Source organism: Pinus tabuliformis, chromosome 1_1 (genome assembly GCF_031772625.1).
Source record: "Pinus tabuliformis cultivar Carrire ecotype Pingquan chromosome 1_1, CPIR1, whole genome shotgun sequence".
Lineage (NCBI taxonomy): Eukaryota > Viridiplantae > Streptophyta > Pinopsida > Pinales > Pinaceae > Pinus > Pinus tabuliformis.
In genome coordinates this window covers 470,441,813-470,460,695 of record NC_142297.1, presented here as the reverse complement: position 1 = coordinate 470,460,695, position 18,883 = coordinate 470,441,813, and the positions used below count along the sequence as shown (strand labels likewise).

General features: G+C 39.0%; 1 pseudogene; it reads right to left on the bottom strand.

Moving 5' to 3' along the window:
• Positions 1–266: 266 nt before the first annotated feature.
• The window catches only part of LOC149213791 (pentatricopeptide repeat-containing protein CRR2, chloroplastic-like), a 33,135-nt pseudogene continuing 14,518 nt past the window's right edge, over positions 267–18,883 (bottom strand).

Genomic DNA, 18,883 nt, shown 5'->3' with positions numbered 1-18,883 from the left:
CACCATCGTTGAATCCCATGAGCTTCCAAAAATTTCATGGGGCCCTTGGAAATCACATATGGTTTGGCAGCCACACGATCCATACCAGAGACCTCTGGCATGAACTCCATTGATTTTTCTTCATCCCCATCACAGTTCTTGTGTTTTTTACAAGAATAAGAGTAGTAACAACAGATGTAATCGCTATTGCTTACATAAAGATGGGGAACCCATTTCCGGATTTGCTGACAAATATTAACTGAATCCGCCTCTGCCCCATCCTCTGATTATTTATCAAGGCCTTCTAATTCCTTATTTCCATTTTTATTAGAAGGAAAAATAGCTCTCGTCACGCCCTTCACTGCATTCCACAACAGTCCAAACTTGTCAACAATACTTCTTAGACCCATGGGCAATGAAACAAAAGGGGGATTGAACAGATGAGATTCGACAAATATGCCTCAAATGTTAAGGCCATCACCACCTGCAAAGCCAGGCTAGCCCCAATGAATGCCCAACCATGCACACTTCACCGCTCCCATAGTTCTTCACTATTGTCTTGACTGCCTCCAGTGTCTTGTGAAACCTACAGGAGCCACTGAGGTCCTCCATTGCTAAAATTCTCAGATCATCTTGTATGTTCCTTTTGATTGTAGCAGCCCTCAGCAGGGTCCCTCTGAGAGCTATTATTGCCTTTGGGAGCTTTAATAGGTCTCACTACTAGAAAATCAAAGAATGCAGCATACCTGCCCCATTCAAGCCTTGCTCCAAAGATGGATTCATCCCTCTCATCCACCAGTTCTTCCACTACCTTGTATTTGAAGGGCTTCCACCATTTGGGTGCCAACGCTGCATCTCTGTCTCATTTTTCTTACCTGTCCAGTTCTAGCAGATATGCAGCCTGTATAAAGCATGCCATCACTGTGAGCTTGTAATTTTCATCCTTCCTGTACAGAAATAGAGGAGATTTTATTTTGATAGAATTGATGCAAGGAAACTGCTGTAGAGATCACCTGGCGTCCTAGCGTGAGCAAAGTAAGTGACAAAAGAAAAGGCGAAGGTACGAGCTGCTGAGTAGAGCTCCTCCGAGCACGCAGAAGGTAAATGAGGCAAGAATGCGATGAGGCAGTCAAAGTGCAGTGCATGCTTGCCCAATGCATGCGCGGCGAGGGATAATGAATCGACTGCCAGATGTCAAACAGAAAAGCATATAACAAATGTCAGTCTGAGAATGAAAGTGTTTGTTTGGATGACAGATAATTGTTGAATCGTCTAACAATAGATCTAAGGGTTAAGATTAGGACAGAAAGACATTTAGGGGAGTTCATTTCAGGGGGAAACGCCTTACGGCGTAAATATCTTCAAAAGTATCAGAATTAAGTTATTTAATTTTATGGCTTTCCAATTCTTTTAATTAAATTGCAAGAAACATAACTTTCTTAATAACGCTGAGTTATTTTGTGAAACCTTTGGCCAATATGTTGTATTATTGTTTTCTTAATAATGCTGAGTTATTGTGTGAAACCTTTGGCCAATATGTTGTATTATTGTTTTCTTAATAATGCTGAGTTATTGTGTGAAACCTTTGGCCAATATGTTGTATTGTTGTTATTGAAGTACATGCCTACAAGTGATACGTGATATAGAAGCTAGTAGTTTCCCTAATCCAGTTTTGATTATTTCCATGTTTTTACGAAAATGCATTTTTATATTATATTTACATTTGTTTTGGTTTCTAAAAGTTACCATTGTTTGATTGTGGCCAAAGTTTTTTTTACTCTTCCCACAAGAAACATGGTTATATTGTATATTAGGTATGTTAGGTTTTAAGGTTTGGTTGTTTTAGTTGTGATTATGAATTTGACTTTGTGTTATGTTATAGAAAAGAAAATATTTTAGTGGAAGAGCTTTTTATGATTTACTTTTATTGTTTTTTTGGGCTCAAAACCCTCGTGAAAGGTTTTTTTGGAGATGTACTACACATTGCCAACCTAAAAGCAGGACCACAAATTAACATGATTGTTTTGTTTGCCTTTTTGATAGCTTTATTTTACGGTGTGCATCCTTAATGCCTTGTAAGATAGGAAAATGTTGAAACTATCCTAGTTATGGGTTAGTCCTTGATGCAGGAGCATTCAACCCAAGAGAAAATCATTGTAATTAGGTAGACATAGGGGGTCATGTATTTTTAGAAAGTTGGATTCCTAAGTGATAAACTAATGTAATATTAGGCTCAAACACCTGAGTGGTGAATAAATGACAAGAGTCAGAAGTCAAATAGGACTCTTAGAACAGTTCCATGATTTGAGGAACTAAGGAGAGCTTTTAGGAATTAATTGAAGTAGAAGTGGACAGAGGATTTAAGAGTCAAACCATGATGAGTTCAACAGAACTCACTGGGATAAATGTAAGCCTACGGGCAGAGCTCAAAGGAGGCCACGAATAGTTGAGGATCAGGCCTATGCAAGACACAAAGTCTCGAATGTAATCGTGTGTTTATATATATATATATACAGAGATTTCTTCCTGACTGTGTCAGTATGCGTGAAACGAGTATTTCATGGATGAATTACTCATGAATTCGTAGGTTCTGTAACAGGGTTGCAGGCAGAGTTATAAAGGTTGCGCAGAGGAGCAAAATGATTCAGATGAATCATAAAGGGATCATTGAATCCAAGTGAAGAGATAGAGTGTAGCTCTGGAGAGAAATGGCGAAGGGAGATTTCCTAGAAGAAAAGCTCAGAGGAAGTTGAGTAGTGGAGCCTTTGAAGAAACCTGAAGGAAAAACCCAACCATGGAGAAATGCTAAAAAAAACAGCGTAAATTCTAAGTAAAAGGAACGAGCGGAGAAGTGAAGAGGGATGCACAGGAGCCGTTTGATCTGGAAGATCAACGGTCCAGATGATGTCGCTAAGGAGCGAGGTGAAATATCGCATCGGCAGAGTTATTTACAAATTTTAAGTCCCACAAGTGTAAAACCCAATTTACACTAAGAGCCGGCGCAAAATACATTCGGATTTGAAATCCGGACTTGAAAACTTATAAAAGTTTGCCTATAACATTATCGGGTCCGGAGGATTGATCGGATCGACGCTTTGAAGTGGAAGGGGTCAGACCATAAAGGAGAGCGATTGCAATAATGCAATGGATCCTGGACCGTCAGATCGAGAGTCCAGATCGATAGCCCAGATCTAATCACTAATCACATATCGAAGTAGTCAAGGGTTGGTGTGATGGAATGCCGATAGGCCGATCAACGATGCGCCGATAGCCATTGGATCGGCGAATGAAATGGATGGCAGAGATTGAGTCGGAGATCGGAGTTCGGGAGGAATATGTGTTGAATGGAAAGCAGAAGATACAAACACGATGGAGTTTATAGTGGCGGGTCTATAAGATTTGAAATCCAGTTATGTGAGTCGGAGCGGATTTTTTTTGTTATTCCTTTGTATTGCAATTAATGTATGATCCTGGGATTTCTAAAGGAAATCCCGATAGTTATAAGGGTTGCATGTATGTATGAACCACGAAGGAGCCAATAGTCGATTTTGATAAAGGAAATCCTCGGGAAGTGTGCAAAGTCTGTACCAAAGTGGAAAAAGGTATGATTGCGTATGTTTTCCTTTGTAAATGGTTTATAAGGAAAATAGCGCCGATAGGCGAATTTTATGTGATAACATATATGAACCAAGGTTTAAAGAGGGAAAGGTTGCATATGTGTGGTATAAGCGTTAATGAAGGTTTGTAAGAGTTAATGAGTCCCGAATGAAAGGAGAAAGGGCTTATATTGAGTTAAAGTTCCGATAGAGGGTTCAAAGCGGGGTGATTGAGTTTCGATACAAAGAAACTTATAAAAGAGGGCCTTAACCATTTTATGGTTGATGATTTGACTCCTTTGAGAGTTAAATACCTGGGACTAATGAGTGGATGCATTTATATGCATACTGTGGGTGTAAGTGGGGCAGACCCTGCGTCATAGTGGTATCAGAGCAAAATTGAAGTTGAAACAATTGGTTAAAACAGAACAAAGAAATTCTATGAGAAAGAATTGAGAATAAAATATGTGTTAAGGTGTTTATGCAGGCAAGAGGAACGATCAGATTCTAATCTGACAGAAGAAGGCACGCAGAGGTGATGTGTAGCAGAACTTGTATATGCAATAAACAGAGGACAATCCATTCAAAGTATAGATGGAATGGTGAAACAAGATCATGTTGAGATCTCGAAAGTGAGGTAATATGTTCTGTTTTAAATTGAGAATGTGTTTTTTATACTAATGCACAGGTGACAGCGAGAGAAGCTATGAGAGGAGAACCAGATGTGTTCTTGAAGACAGAGTAAGGAAAACACTCCGATAGAGAAGTGGTAGTGAACCTGAAGAATCCAACAAGAGATTGGACAGAGAGGACAACTGAAGTGTTCTCAAGAGAGAGTGAGAGATTGCAGAAGCCTAGAAGGAGCAAAGGTGTTACTCAAGAGGAGGTTCCAGACAGAGGACCCGTGCTTACCAAAAGACTAAGTGAGGAGAGCTTAGTGAGGTAAGATTGCAACAAGGAGGACTAGCTGTTGTAGAGGCTTGTTGCAGATGAGTGAGGAGCTCATGAAGGAAGAGGAGAAGAAGATGACTACTGATAGTCATAGCAGAGGTTCAGAGAGAAGCCATAGCAGAAGAAAGATGAAGAAAGAGGATGCCAAGGAAAATGGAAAGAGGATGAGTCAAGAGGAAATTGATAAAAAAAGTTGCAGAGTTAAAAGAACAACTCGATGCATTAAGGAGAATACTAAAGGAAAACTAGAGACTAGGATGGGTCTTGAGGAAGAAGCCAATGGAATGGCATGAGATGCAGAGAAGGCTACAACAAGCAAGTAAGGTGCTCAAAGAAGTTGAGTTAGAAATGGAAGAGTACATTTGTGAACCAGAATAGGGAGAAATTCTGGGAGAAAGTGAAGATGAAGACTTGAGGACTGAAACTTCAAGTGAGGCCAAAGGGTCACATGATTTTAAATTTGACAATTTGTGTATGTTTGCAGATGAAACATGTAAAGAAGGACAATTTGATGATATTGTCATAAAGGAGAAAGAAGACAAGCAGAATCCAAATTTTGTTTTGGAAGAAGATGAGATAGAAAGGTCTCATATACAGTTAGGGAAAGATATCAAACAACCAAGTGAAGGGCTTGAGGAGATTGAAGAGGAGACCATCGAAGAATTTCTGAATCATATGAAGGATTTAAAACAGAAAGGAGATATGATGGTTGAAACATCAAGTGGGACCACAGGGTCTTATGTTTTTAAGATTGATAGTTTGTTTGTGGATGCAAAACAAATGTAGGAGAATATTAATGAAGATGGTGAGACAAGGATAGCTCTTGGAGAAGATAAACAACAAGAGATTAAAGGCAAGCTTGAAGAAGAGACTATGTTAGCTGAAAACATAGTAAACGATCATCGATCCACCATGATGATAGGCACGATGGAAATAGCCATGGAAGCTATTGAGACAGTTAGAAAAAGAGAAGGACATCTACTGAAGGATGTTAATAAGGAAGAAGTCTATGCAAAAGACTTAGCAAAGGGAGAAAGGGCATCTGATGAATTGACAAAGGAAGGTATGGAAAATTGTGTGCAATTTCCAAAATCTACTCCAATTGAAATTATTGAGTTATATAGAAAATTAGATTTTCAAAGAAGAGAGTTGGAAAAATAGAGAATAGATGTTCAAGATAGACTGCTGAAAAAGGAAGACAAGAAAATTGTCATGAAAGACAATCATAGGAAATGGAGATGGATATGAAAGTTCAGCAGATTCACACTGCAAAAGAAGGGGTTCACTACAGTGGACAAGAGCAGGAGGACATCATTAGAGCAAATGGTGTGGAAGAGAGACTAATTGACAGTCTCATGAATTCTTTTGAGAATTCAAAACAGCATACTGATGTGTTGACAAAGGGGAAATAAATTGAGCAACAAATTGAATTGTTGACAAAGAAAGATAAAACATAGAAGTCTTATGTTTTCAATTTTAACAAGTGTTTTATGAGTGCAGGTTTTGTTGCAGGTACTGAAGGAGATTTGGCATAGATGAGAAGCCAAATAAAGATGAGAGAAGAAGATACTATGGAAGAATTCAATCCATGGAACAGAGATGCTCAATTGTTGGAGAGAATGCTGGACAGTCATGATTCAATACAAGAAGAGATAATCATGAAAGAGGGTAAGGATGATAGGGAGGAAGTTAGCATAGAAGTCAGCATAGGAGTCACAGCAAAAGTCAGCATAGCAAGCAAAGCAAAAGTTGGAGCAAGTAGAACAAAAGAAGAAGAAAAAGTAAGGAACCAACAACTACAAACTGAAAGTAACCAACAATAGATTGAAAAATTAGTGGACAACAATAGCAACCTGAAACAAAGAGAAGGAGGCAGAAGTAAGAAATAGAATATGGGCTAGTCCAAAGATGTACTGGAGACAAAGATTGAAGAAATGTGGCAACTGATGATGAAGCAATCCAAATGGAGGAAAATGGTAGCAACAAGAAGAAAGATCAATCAGAACTTGAACCTGATTGACAAGAAGAAGAAGAGGGAGCAAAAGACAGCAGAAGTGTAGCATCAACAAAGGAACAAGACATTTGGGCAGTTACAAAACAAAGTGTGGGATCCAGGAAGACAAAGATGTTGGCATTATGACACAGGTGTTGTCCTTGATGGCAACTCACTCAGATGACAGATCACAGTGCAGCAGGTTAACAACACAGAGTTACAGATCAGACTTCACAGAATGAAGAAAGAGAGGTATATGCAGGTTCACCATTGGCCAAGCTGCGTGTACACGCGGGTTAACTGTATTCAAGGCGCATATACGTACACACGCACTTTCACAAAAGGAAAGGCGCGTATACCTTGGAAAACTAAATTTGTGGTCCGAAGTATTTGGTCCATGGTATTTTGATCCATGGTATTGGTCCAAGGTATTTGATCCAAGATATTGACCCTAGGTATTTGGTCCAAGGTATTGGTCCTAAATGGTTTTGGTCCATGGTATTGGGAAAGGCCTAAAACTATAAAAGGAGGAGAAGATCATTAGGCCAAGACACTCAAGCATTGAATATCTGATGAAGGGTGAGATCTAGTACGTCGGTTATTGGGTTATGGTGCATTGCTGGAGCTAAACCAAGGACAAACCTTAGCGCTTGATGAAGGATAAGATCTAATGATCTTAAGGCTTGAAGAGAATTATCTTTTTGTGGTTTGATCATTTATCTGAATAACTGGCACATGTTGTAGTCTATAAATGTGATGATCTAGGTATGACTGAAGTCTGGAATTGTTGTAATATTTAAATCATCATTTACAAATTTGTACACAGGTTCACTTTAGAAAAGGCGCGTACACACGTTGGTTCTGCATATCGAAACAACGTATACATCATAAAGTTGATTTGCAGATCTGTACGTAGGTTCGCCTTGAGGAAAGTGCGTATGCACACAGGTTCGACACATGGAAGTAGCGTATACCTTATAAAATATGTTTTAGTTGCTTCTGTTTGTTGTTGCAGTGTTCTGGGTTCAGGCTTGGGTTCTGGTTACTGTATTCTAGTGATAGTATCCTGAATGATCAGATTGATGGGTTGTCAAAGTGATTGATTGATTCAGTTGTGGTTGGTTCAATAGAAGATTGGTTGATGTAGATATACTTGATGATTAAATTATGTTGTTGATGGATCTAGTCTGAAAATTTATGAAACGTGGTCCCTGGAAGAAAGGAGAATGTTGTAGCCTTCTGTAGGTCAGCACCTACGTACTAGTAAACATATTAGCTAGTACAAGAGCTAGGGGGTTGTAGCTCCCTTCTAGTAGAAGCTGGAGAACGAGAGAAGGTTGTAGCCTTCTGCAGGTAGAAGCCTGCGTACTAGTATAAGGCTGCACCAGTACAAAAATTGTAAACATAATTTTCTTATTATTAAAAGAAGACAGAGACGATTGCAACAGGTGGTTTTCACCCACATTGGGTTTCCACCTTATATCTTGGTGTTTATGTGTGTTGCTTATGTGTGATGCTTTATTCTTCTTTTACTGCATTGTCTAATGAATTGTTGATATACTGATTAAAGTTCACTACATGATAATTTGGGTAAATCAAAAGATCTCTGCATATACGCTGGTTTCATTAAGTATAGTTGCGTATACACACTAGTTCACTGCACTGAAGTAGCGTATACAAATCAGTTTTGAAAATTAAGGTATTGATCTGATAATACTGATTCACCCTCCCTCTTAGTATTATTTCCAACAATTGGTATCAGAGTAGGTCCTTCAAAAGAAGCTTGATCACTTGAAGGAAGATCCATCATCATGAGTAATCAAGAAAGCGGGGGATCCATCAGACCACCAATCTTTGACGGGAGCAACTTTGTTTATTGGAAGGTAAGAACCACAACCTATCTTCAATCTCTTGGAATAGATGTCTGGGAAATCGTGGAAGGAGGATATACATTTCCATCAGCAATTCCTACAGATACGACAGGTAAAAAGCAATATGAAACCAATGCCAAGGCTGTCAATACATTATTGGGAAGTCTGTCACAATCAGAGTTTGTCAAAGTTATGCAGCTCAAATCTGCCAAAGAAATATGGGACAAAATCGTTCTAAGCTACGAAGGAGACTCTCAGGTAAAACGTGCTAAACTACAAACTCTCATAATTCAATATGAAACTCTCAAGATGCACAATGATGAAAGTATAGCTAGTTAATTCTTATGTATAGATGAGATTGTCAATTGCATGAGGAATCTGGGTGAAGAGATAAAGGAAGTTACTTTAGTTGAAATTTTTTTAAGATCCTTATCTGCTAAGTTTGAATCAAAAGTATCTGCCATAGAAGAAAAGCAGGATCTGCAGACTGTTACCATGACACAACTACACAGAATCTTAATTGCCTTTGAGATGAGAAAAGGAGGTCCATCAGATATGAGAGAAGCTGCGTTTAAAGCTTCAGCAAAAGGAAAAGAAGTACTCAATGAATCAGGACACGTTTCAGAAGGAGAAGAAGAAGCAAACTTTGTCAAGAACCTTCAACGGGGTTCCAGAAGATTCAGAGGTAAACTACCTTTCAAATGTTTTGCCTGTGGTAGAGTCGGTCATTATGCTACCAAATGTCCTCATAAAGATAAATATGATAAAGGGAAGGAATCTACAAAATGGAATAGAAAACAAAGTGTAAGTAAAAAGAGCTACTATACTCATGAAGGTAGTGATGGTTTATCAAATAGTGATGAAGATGAAAATAGTATTGACTACAGACTTCCGATGACTTATGAAGATGATGACTTTTTGGATGCTTTAGATGAAGATGACCTTTATGAAGAAATCTCTAAACTCAAAATCGATTTAGAAGAAAAGAGTATGATTATAGATACCTTGACATACCAACTTACTAAAAGAGAAAAACACAATGAAAAACTAGATGTGAAATTGTGGGTCTAAGAAAGGATCTTGAGAAAACAAAAGCTCTCAATCTTAGATTTGCTAAAGGATCTGAAACCTTAAATGAAATTATCAAAGTGCAACGTTATCCTCTGATAAAGACAGGTCTTGGATATACTGAAGAAGCATCTCAAGCACAGAAGCCGTCAACCTCAACTAAAAGCTATCTTGATGCAGCAAAGAGCAGTGAACAGTTTGACAATCGTCAGCAAAGGCATAAAGCAGACCACTAGGTAAAACAAGCTTAATTTACTTCAAGGATGAACATGAGCCACACCCAACCTCAGGTAAATCATACTCAATTTTCTTTAAAGATGAATATCAATAGAAACTACAATCACCAGGTCAGTAGATTTGATAATTGCAGGAACTTCTTTAATGGTCAATGTTTCTCATGTCATAATTTTGGACACAAAGTTGCTCAATATGTTGCTTACAAAAACATCATGACTAGAGAAGCACGAAATCAAAGGAATGTGATAGGGATCAAGAAAAGTTCCTATAATAACTTTTCTCTGCTTGAAAATGAAATAGAATGCTCAATCTGTAACAACTTTGGCCATGAAGAATCTGGATGTAGGAGCAAATTTCATCAAATATCTCAAAAGGAGAAAACTCCATTAAATCCCAAAAGATGGAGAAAGAAATTACCACAAATAGAAAGATGTGGTATAGCCTTGTATGCAAAAGGACAAGAAAACCAATGGTACATCGACAGTGGATGCTCAAAACACATGACAGGTGACAGAGAAAAACTACACTCATATAATGCCTTAGAAAAGGAAAAGAGTGTCTCATTGGAAACAACACTCCTACTGTCATAAAAGGTAAAGGCTCTGTTTTCTTGAAAGAAAAAATTAAAGCTGGGAATGTTATGTATGTTGATGGCTTAAAGCATAACCTGTTGAGTGTGAGTCAAATGTGTGATCAAGGGAATGAAGTAGTGTTTCGATCAAATGGATGTGTTGTTCGTGAGCTTGATACAGGAGAAACCGTGATTAAAGGTACACAAACTCCAAACAACCTATACATACTCAAAGCAGGACAAAAATAGTGCTATCTAAGCAAAAATGATGAAAACTGGCTATGGCATAGAAGATTGGGACATCTAAGCTTTTCTCAGATAAGAAAAGCATGCAGATTCCAGGCTGTTCGTGATCTTCCAAATATCAACATTCCTGAAAATACGATATCATGTCAATTCAGTAAGCAAAATAGATCTCAATTCATCGAAAAGGGAGGATCAGCTAGTAAGCCCCTTGAACTTGTTCATATTGATTTATGTGGACCATCAAGAAAAAAGTCACCTCGTGGAGAAGAATACTTTATATTGTTCATTGATGATTTTTCCAGAATGTGTTGGATAGGTCTTCTAAAGCATAAAGATGAAGCATTTGAGAAGCTCAAAGCCTTCAAAGCTTTGGTTGAAAATGAATTAGATCGCAAAATCAAATGCCTCAGATCTGATCGAGGAGGGGAATTTACCTCGGATGAATTCTCTGACTTTAGTGAACAACATGGAGTAAAAAGATAGTTCTCCACTACAAGGACTCCTCAGCAAAATGGAGTGGTAGAAAGGATGAACATAACTGTTCAACAAATGGCTCGTTCTATGCTAGATGAATCTAGAACTCTTACAACTTTCTCGGGCAAAGCTGCATTCACCGCCGTCACTATTCTCAACCAAGCAAATGTTCGGGTAAACAACACTCAAACTCCACATGAACTTTGGTATGGTAAAACTCCTACTGTAAAGTACTTCAAAGTTTTTGGAAGTAAATGTTACATCAAAAGGACTAAAGAAAAACTTGGTAAGTTTGAACCTAGAGCAGATGAATGTATTCTTCTTGGCTACTCTTCCTGAAGTAAAGTATATAAATGTTATAATAAAAGACTTGGGAAAATTATTGAAAGTATTGATGTTGTAGTTGATGAAGCATACAAAAATCCAAAACAGATAAAAACCAAAGATCATGAAGAAGATGAGGTTCATTTTCCCACATCAAATCACATTGATTCTGAAGAAGAAACCAATGAAGCACTAGAAGAAGAGATAACAATAGAAGAAAAGACTCCGTCAAGGTATGTTCAGAAAAATCATCCAGAAACTCAAATTTTGGGGGGAAAAGGGGCAGGTGTGCAGACAAGAAGAACTATTGCCCAAGCCTCAAGCTATCTAGCATTATTATCTTCCACTGAACCTCAAAATGTAAATTAAGCATGCAAAGATGAATGTTGGGTCAAGGCCATGAATGAAGAACTTGAGCAAATTGAAAAGAATAAAACTTGGGAATTAGCTCCTAGACCTCATGATAAAAATATCATAGGAACTAAATGGATATTCAAAAACAAGTTGAACAAAAATGGAGAAGTTATTAAAAATAAGGCCAGACTTGTTTGTAAAGGATATGCTCAACAAGAAGGTATATATTTTGAAGAAACTTTTGCACCTGTTGCTAGACTTGAAGCTATAAGAACGTTTCTTACTCTTTCTAGTTTTCAGAAATTCAAAGTATATCAAATGGATGTAAAATCTGCCTTTCTTAATGGAGACTTAGAAGAAGAAGTCTATATTGAATAGCCAGAAGGATTCATTCTTAGAAATGATGCAAACTTGTATGCAAACTCAGAAAGGCTTTCTATGGTCTAAAACAGGCTCCAAGGGCATGGTATTACCGTCTTGACAAATATCTCCACCAACAAGGTTTTTCAAAGGGATCAGTAGATAGCAATCTTTATACAAAGATTGACACTAGTAAATTGCTAATAATTGTTGTTTATGTTGATGATATCATTTTTGGTAGCAATGAAGAATCCATGAGTCAGAATTTTGCTTTAGTAATGCAGCAAGAATTTGAAATGTCCTTGCTTGGTGAGCTCACCTACTTTCTTGGTCTACAAGTTCAGCAAAATAAAGATGGTATTTTTCCCTCACAAACCAAATACCTCAAACAAATCCTGAAAAAGTATGGCATGGAAGATTCTAAACCAATATGTACCCCAATGGTAAGAGGATGTAGTGTTAGCTCAAATGATGAATCAACAACAATGCATCAACCAACTTACAGATCCATGATTGGCAGTTTGCTTTATCTAACAGGTACTCGACCAGACATCATGCATGCAGTGGGAATAGTTCGAAGATTCCAAGCAAATCCAAAGGAATCACACCTTTAGTCAGTCAAAAGGATATTCAAATATCTTCAAGGAACACAAAACTTTGGCTTATGATATCCTAGAGATACAGATCTTACACTTCATGCATATACAAATGCAGATTGGGCAGGAAGTGTTGATGACAGAAAAAGCACTAGTGGTGGTGCATTTTATATGGGTTCAAGGTTAGTGTCTTGGTTTAGCAAGAAACAAAGTTCAATTGCATTATCTACAGCTGAAGCAGAATACGTGGCTGCTGCATCTTGCTGCACACAAATACTCTGGATGATGCAAACCATGCAAGACATTCAGATCACATGTACCCCAACCATCTCCATTCTATGTGATAATACAAGTGCCATCAGTATTTCAAAGAATCTAGTCATGCACTCCAAGACCAAGCACATACCCATCAAATATCATTTTCTACGTGAACAAGTGCTTGAACAAAAGGTCAAATTGGAGTATGTTCCCTCCAAAGAATAGGTTGCTGATATATTCACTAAACCACTGCCCAGAGAGACATTTGAATATCTCAGACAAAAGCTGGGAGTAGTTGCTGCATCATCCTGCTGTTAAATCCTATCTTCTTCAAAGAAAGGTGGTTATACGCGAGTTGCATGAAGCATAGTCACGTATATATGCTGGTTTCTATGGGTACAGTCGCGTATATGATGGTTTGAGAAAAAGCAGTGGGTCAGACTCAGGAGAAAGGGGTCTGATATGGTTCAGTGAATTATCTGCTCTGCTTGATGATGGTTACAGTCTGTTGATGACATGTGGAAATATGTTGGCTTTCATAAGTTGTTGATAACCTGATATATATCTAATTGATGATGATGCCTTGATAACTCTTCTAATATATGAAATGATCAGATCTGACAGTAAACATCTGACACAGGTTCAGGGGGAGCATATGCTTCTAATAATGCATTGTTGGCATTATCTTAGAAGATCTCGGTGCAGATTTTTTTTGGTGGAACAGGTTCAGGGGGAGAACATGGTTGCTGATCTGGATGCTGATTGACAAATGTTGTTGATGATAGTTTTTGATGACTATCATGGTCTTGTTTAAGATATTTGGTCTCTATTATATAAGTCATGTACATCTTTTAATGTAAAGGTCATGAAAAGACCTAATTTTTAACCCCACTATGCATGGGATGGATGATGTAATGTTTGTGTTTTGACATGTATAAACAATTGTATATCCCCACTTGGTTGGGTGGATGAGTCAAATTTGCTATATCCCCATTTGATTGGGAGATGGATGTGTGTATGAGTATTTGGTGATAGGAATGTCATTGGTGATGTATGTATAGAGTCATATTATCTTTTTACAGACCTTGCTTGTGCTTAGGGGGAGCATAGATTCGATCATAGGAGCTCAATTAGCACTTCAGCATATCAGAGAATTCAGCAGGTACTCAGGGGGAGCATGACCCTTTGCCCTTGATGACAAAGGGGGAGAGTGACTTGGTGTTGCCATCAAGTCCAAAGGGGGAGATTGTTGGCATTATGACACAGGTTTTATCCTTGATGGAAACTCACTCAGATGACAGATCACAGTGCAATAGGTTAACAACACAAAGTTACAGATCAGACTTCATAGAATGAAGAAAGAGAGGTATATGCAGGTTCACCATTGGCCAAGCTGCGTGTACATGCGGGTTAACTGTATTCAACGTGCGTATACGTACACATGCATTTTCACAAAAGGAAAGGCACGTATACCTTGGAAAACTAAATTTATGGTCCGAAGTATTTGGTCCATGGTATTTTGATCCATGGTATTGGTCCAAGGTATTTGATCCAAGGTATTGACCCTAGGTATTTGGTCCAAGGTATTGGTCCTAAATGGTTTTGGTCCATGGTATTGGGAAAGGCCTAAAACTATAAAAGGAGGAGAAGATCATTAGGCCAAGACACTCAAGCATTGAATATCTGATGAAGGGTGAGATCTAGTATGCAGGTTATTGGGTTATGGTGCATTGCTAGATTTGAACCAAGGATGAACCTTAGCGCTTGATGAAGGATAAGATCTAATGATCTTAAGGCTTGAAGAGAATTATCTTTTTGTGGTTTGATCATTTATCTGAATAACTGGTGCATGTTGTAGTCTATAAATGTGATGATCTGGGTATGACTGAAGTCTGGAATTGTTGTAATATTTAAATCATCATTTACAGATCTGTACGCAGGTTCACTTTAGAAAAGGCACATACACACGCTGGTTCTGCATATCGAAACAGCATATACATCATAAATTTGATTTGCAGATCTGTACGTAGGTTCGCTTTGAGGAAAATGTGTATGCACGCAAGTTTGACACATGGAAGTATCGTATACCTTATAAAATATGTTTTAGTTGCTTCTGTTTGTTGTTGCAGTGTTCTAGGTTCAAGCTTGGGTTTTGGTTACTGTGTTCTGGTGACGGTATCCTGAATGATCAAATTGATGGGTTGTCAAAGTGATTGATTGATTTGGTTGTGGTTGGTTCAATAGAAGATTGGTTGATGCAGATATACTTGATGATTAAATGATGTTTTTGATGGATCCAGTCTGAAAATTTATGAAACGTGGTCCCTGGAAGAAAGGAGAAGGTTGTAGCCTTCTGTAGGCTAGCACCTACATACTAGTAAACATATCAGCTAGTACAAGAGCTAGGGGGTTGTAGCTCCCTTCTAGTAGAAGCTAGAGAACGAGAGAAGGTTGTAGCCTTCTGCAGGTAGAAGCCTGCGTACTGGTATAAGGTTGCACCAATACAAAAATTGTAAACAGAATTCTCTTATTATTAAAAGAAGACAGAGATGATTGCAGCAGGTGGTTTTCACCCACATTAGGTTTCCACCTTATATCTTGGTGTTTATGTGTGTTGCTTATGTGTGATGCTTTATTCTACTTTTACTGCACTGTCTAATGAATTGCTGATATACTGATTAAAGTTCACTACATGATAATTTGGGTAAATCAAAAGATCTTTGCATATACGCTGGTTTCATTAAGTATAGTTGCATATACACACTAGTTCACTGCACTGAAGTAGCGTATATAAATCAGTTTTGAAAATTAAGGTATTGATATGATAATACTGATTCACCCCCCCTTTTCAATATTATTTCCAACAAAAGATCAGAAGACACATGATCAGGAGATCATGAATATTTTCTACTTTGGGAGTCTGATGCAGGAGCATTCAAATCATTGTAATTAAGTAGACATATGGGGTCATGTATTTCTAGGAAGTTGGATTCCTAAGTTATAAATTAATTGTTAGAAAATTATATATTACGGAGCAATGGAACACATAAAATATTGCAGAAATATAAACACAGAAAACACACAAAACAAGAGAGACACAGAGATACGTGGTTCACCCAGTTTGGGCTACATCCACCCCGAACAGCCAGTCCTTCTTTTCTATTATCCAGCAAAATGAAGAGACACAACCTACAGCAAATCCGCTGTAATATACTCTATTTTCTCTCACAGTCTCACCTCTCTGTTTCTCGCTCACAGAATACACATCTATCACATAGCCTCAAATACAATACCCTCATACAAAGAGAGGGGTTGCCTTCTAGGGCAAAAAACCCTAAACTAAACATAAGTTCTACCGTCAGATCATCCGCCTAATGAACGGTCCAGATTGACTAGAAATTAATATACTTTTACAAGGCAATTTTACAGCTATTTTTAGCTTCGGGGGCGCCTCCCCCTGGACCCCCCCTGCAACGAATATTTTACGGGCGGCGTTGCCGCCCCCATTTCGAACTGGGGTCCTATGTGGCGATACCTTTGAATATAGAAGATAATCAGGCTCCACACCCAACATTAATGTGATATTAGGCTTTTGAGCATAGAATAGGAATTAATTAGCTAATGAGAGGAAGTGGTAAATACTCTTGAATTAGAGGAGAACCTGAGTGGTGAATAAATGACAAGAGTCAGAAGTCAAATAGGAATCTTAGAACAGTTCCATGATTCGAGGAACTAAGGAGAGCTTTTAGGAATTAATTGAAGTAGAAGTGGACAAAGGATTTAGGAGTCAGTTCAATAGATTTAGGAGTCGAACGAGGATGAGTTCAACATAACTCACTGGCATAAATGTAAGCCTCCGTGATCTGATATTCACCCTATGAGTGACATCAGTTAAAGATTTATTAAACTAAGGTATTACAGACTCATGTGCTGGTGTCTGTTTTTTGTTATTTAAGCAACGGATCGATCGGATTTCCAATACACAGACATTTAAATGGAAAGACAACAAAGAAATACAGTAAGCAAACACAAAGACACAAGGAATTTTAATAAGGAGTTCACCCTATTCTCCAGGGCTACATCTCCGGTCCAGCTTTCAATGGTGGCCTTGTTTTATTGTGCCTTTGGGCAGAGAATTTACAATACAGGGACTCAATGTGAGTTCTCCTAAAGCAGGTTTTCTTGGCAGGGTGGTTCTTGGATTCCCCAAGACACTTGAGTACACAGACTTCTTCTTCCTACCAGCTTTGTGACCTTTTGGTCTACAATGGAAAGAGCCAAATGTGATGCTCAGTCGGGACAGATTCCTCTATGGGATGGCTTGAATCTTCAAGCTCTCTGGTGTTCGATGTTGTTGCTGATCAACTTGGCCCTCTGTCTCCTTTGATCTGCTTTACTGTTCTCTGTGTTTCCTTCGTCTCTTGGACTTCGACTTACTCCACTCTCTTCTTTTTCTCTCTTTTTGTTTCTCTGTGTGTTTCTCTGTGTGTTTCGACTGTCTCTGTTCATGGCTTTAGCCATTCGATCCCTATGCCTATTCGGTTCCTCTCCTGCCTCTGTTGATTCACCTTCTGCAGCTGCGCTTGGAGTTCCCTGTTCGGTGTCATCATGAACGCTCAGGGAGTGGCCACGTGTCCTCCTTTAAACGACGCCAGTAATGCTTCGTCAGTTCATTTCTTCAGTTACGTCATGGATGCGTTCTTCCTCCACCGTGGTAGTCAACCGGATTCCAAATCCCTTTAAAATGTGGCTTAATTCCCTGTCGATTTCGCTTCCTCCATCAGGCACGATCTCAGCCGTTCAATCTGGGCCTTCCAGATCCGACGCCATACGCACGTTTCGCACGGTTGACTTGCTCGATCAATAGCACGCGATCAACGACGGTTTTCTCTCACCTCCGCTTGCCACGCATCGATCAATGTATGGAATCACTTCACTCTCGTCCAAAACCTCTTACCATTTAAGGGTGCCCCAATCAATATCGTCGGTTTTCCAGAGCTTGGGTCTTGCCTTTTGTACGTTAGCACTTTTCGCTTTTCTGCCCGCGTCCTCCGGTTCCCCCACGTGACCGAGTGCTCGGGCTTTCCCATTTTGGCCTTGTTCGCCCAGCGAATCACACATCAAAATCCACCTCTGTTTCCCGATCCAGGGCTCCCAGGGGCTACTTTGGCCTCCCGCGTGGTCTCCATGGGCCTCGGTCAGCGCGCTTTGACCGAGGTCCTCGTCGTTCCACGTTGGATGCCATTGCCACTGGTTCAGGGTGTTTTTGATCGCTGTTTTGGAATTCTTTAGAGATTTGTTCGACCTAATATAGTCATTGTTCTTTGATAGTCTTCTATGGATCTGATTTGGATCACGGCCTTCCCACTGAAAAAGCTTTTGGACCACCAAAAGTTGGTTTTCAAGAATCGACTAAGTGAGGGTACTGTTCTCTCACTTGTCCAATCTCAATCCACTTTGCGCTACTCGGCTTTGAACCTTTGAGCCCAATCCTGAGGTATTCGACATCTCCTCTGCGCGTCATCCTCACCTTCCTGTCCAACACTGTGTCTTCTTGCAACTCATTAAGATATTCAGGTAGCAAGTCATCAATAGAAGGCAATTGTGCTTTTCAGGGTCCTCAATCATTGAAGGTTCAAACAATCTCAAGCAATCTGCATTTACGACTGAGTAGATGTGCATGTAAGCTGGTAAATCAAGGTGAAAAACATTTTCACCAATTTTCTCAAGTATCCTAAAGGGTCCATATCTGATGGGCTTTAGCTTTTTACCTTCACCTTGCATCCTGTCCTTGCTGATATACAACCAGACTTGGTCTCCAACTTGAAAACTATGCTCCATCTGATGCTTATCATGCCTAGCCTTTTACTTGGCCTGGCTCTTTTCCAGTTGTTCCTGCATTCCCTGGTGGATCTCTTGGATCTGTTCAATGAACCTAGTTTCCTTATCCACATCACTGTGTCCTTCAACCATGGTGTCTTTACCAAAGACAAAATATAAAGGGG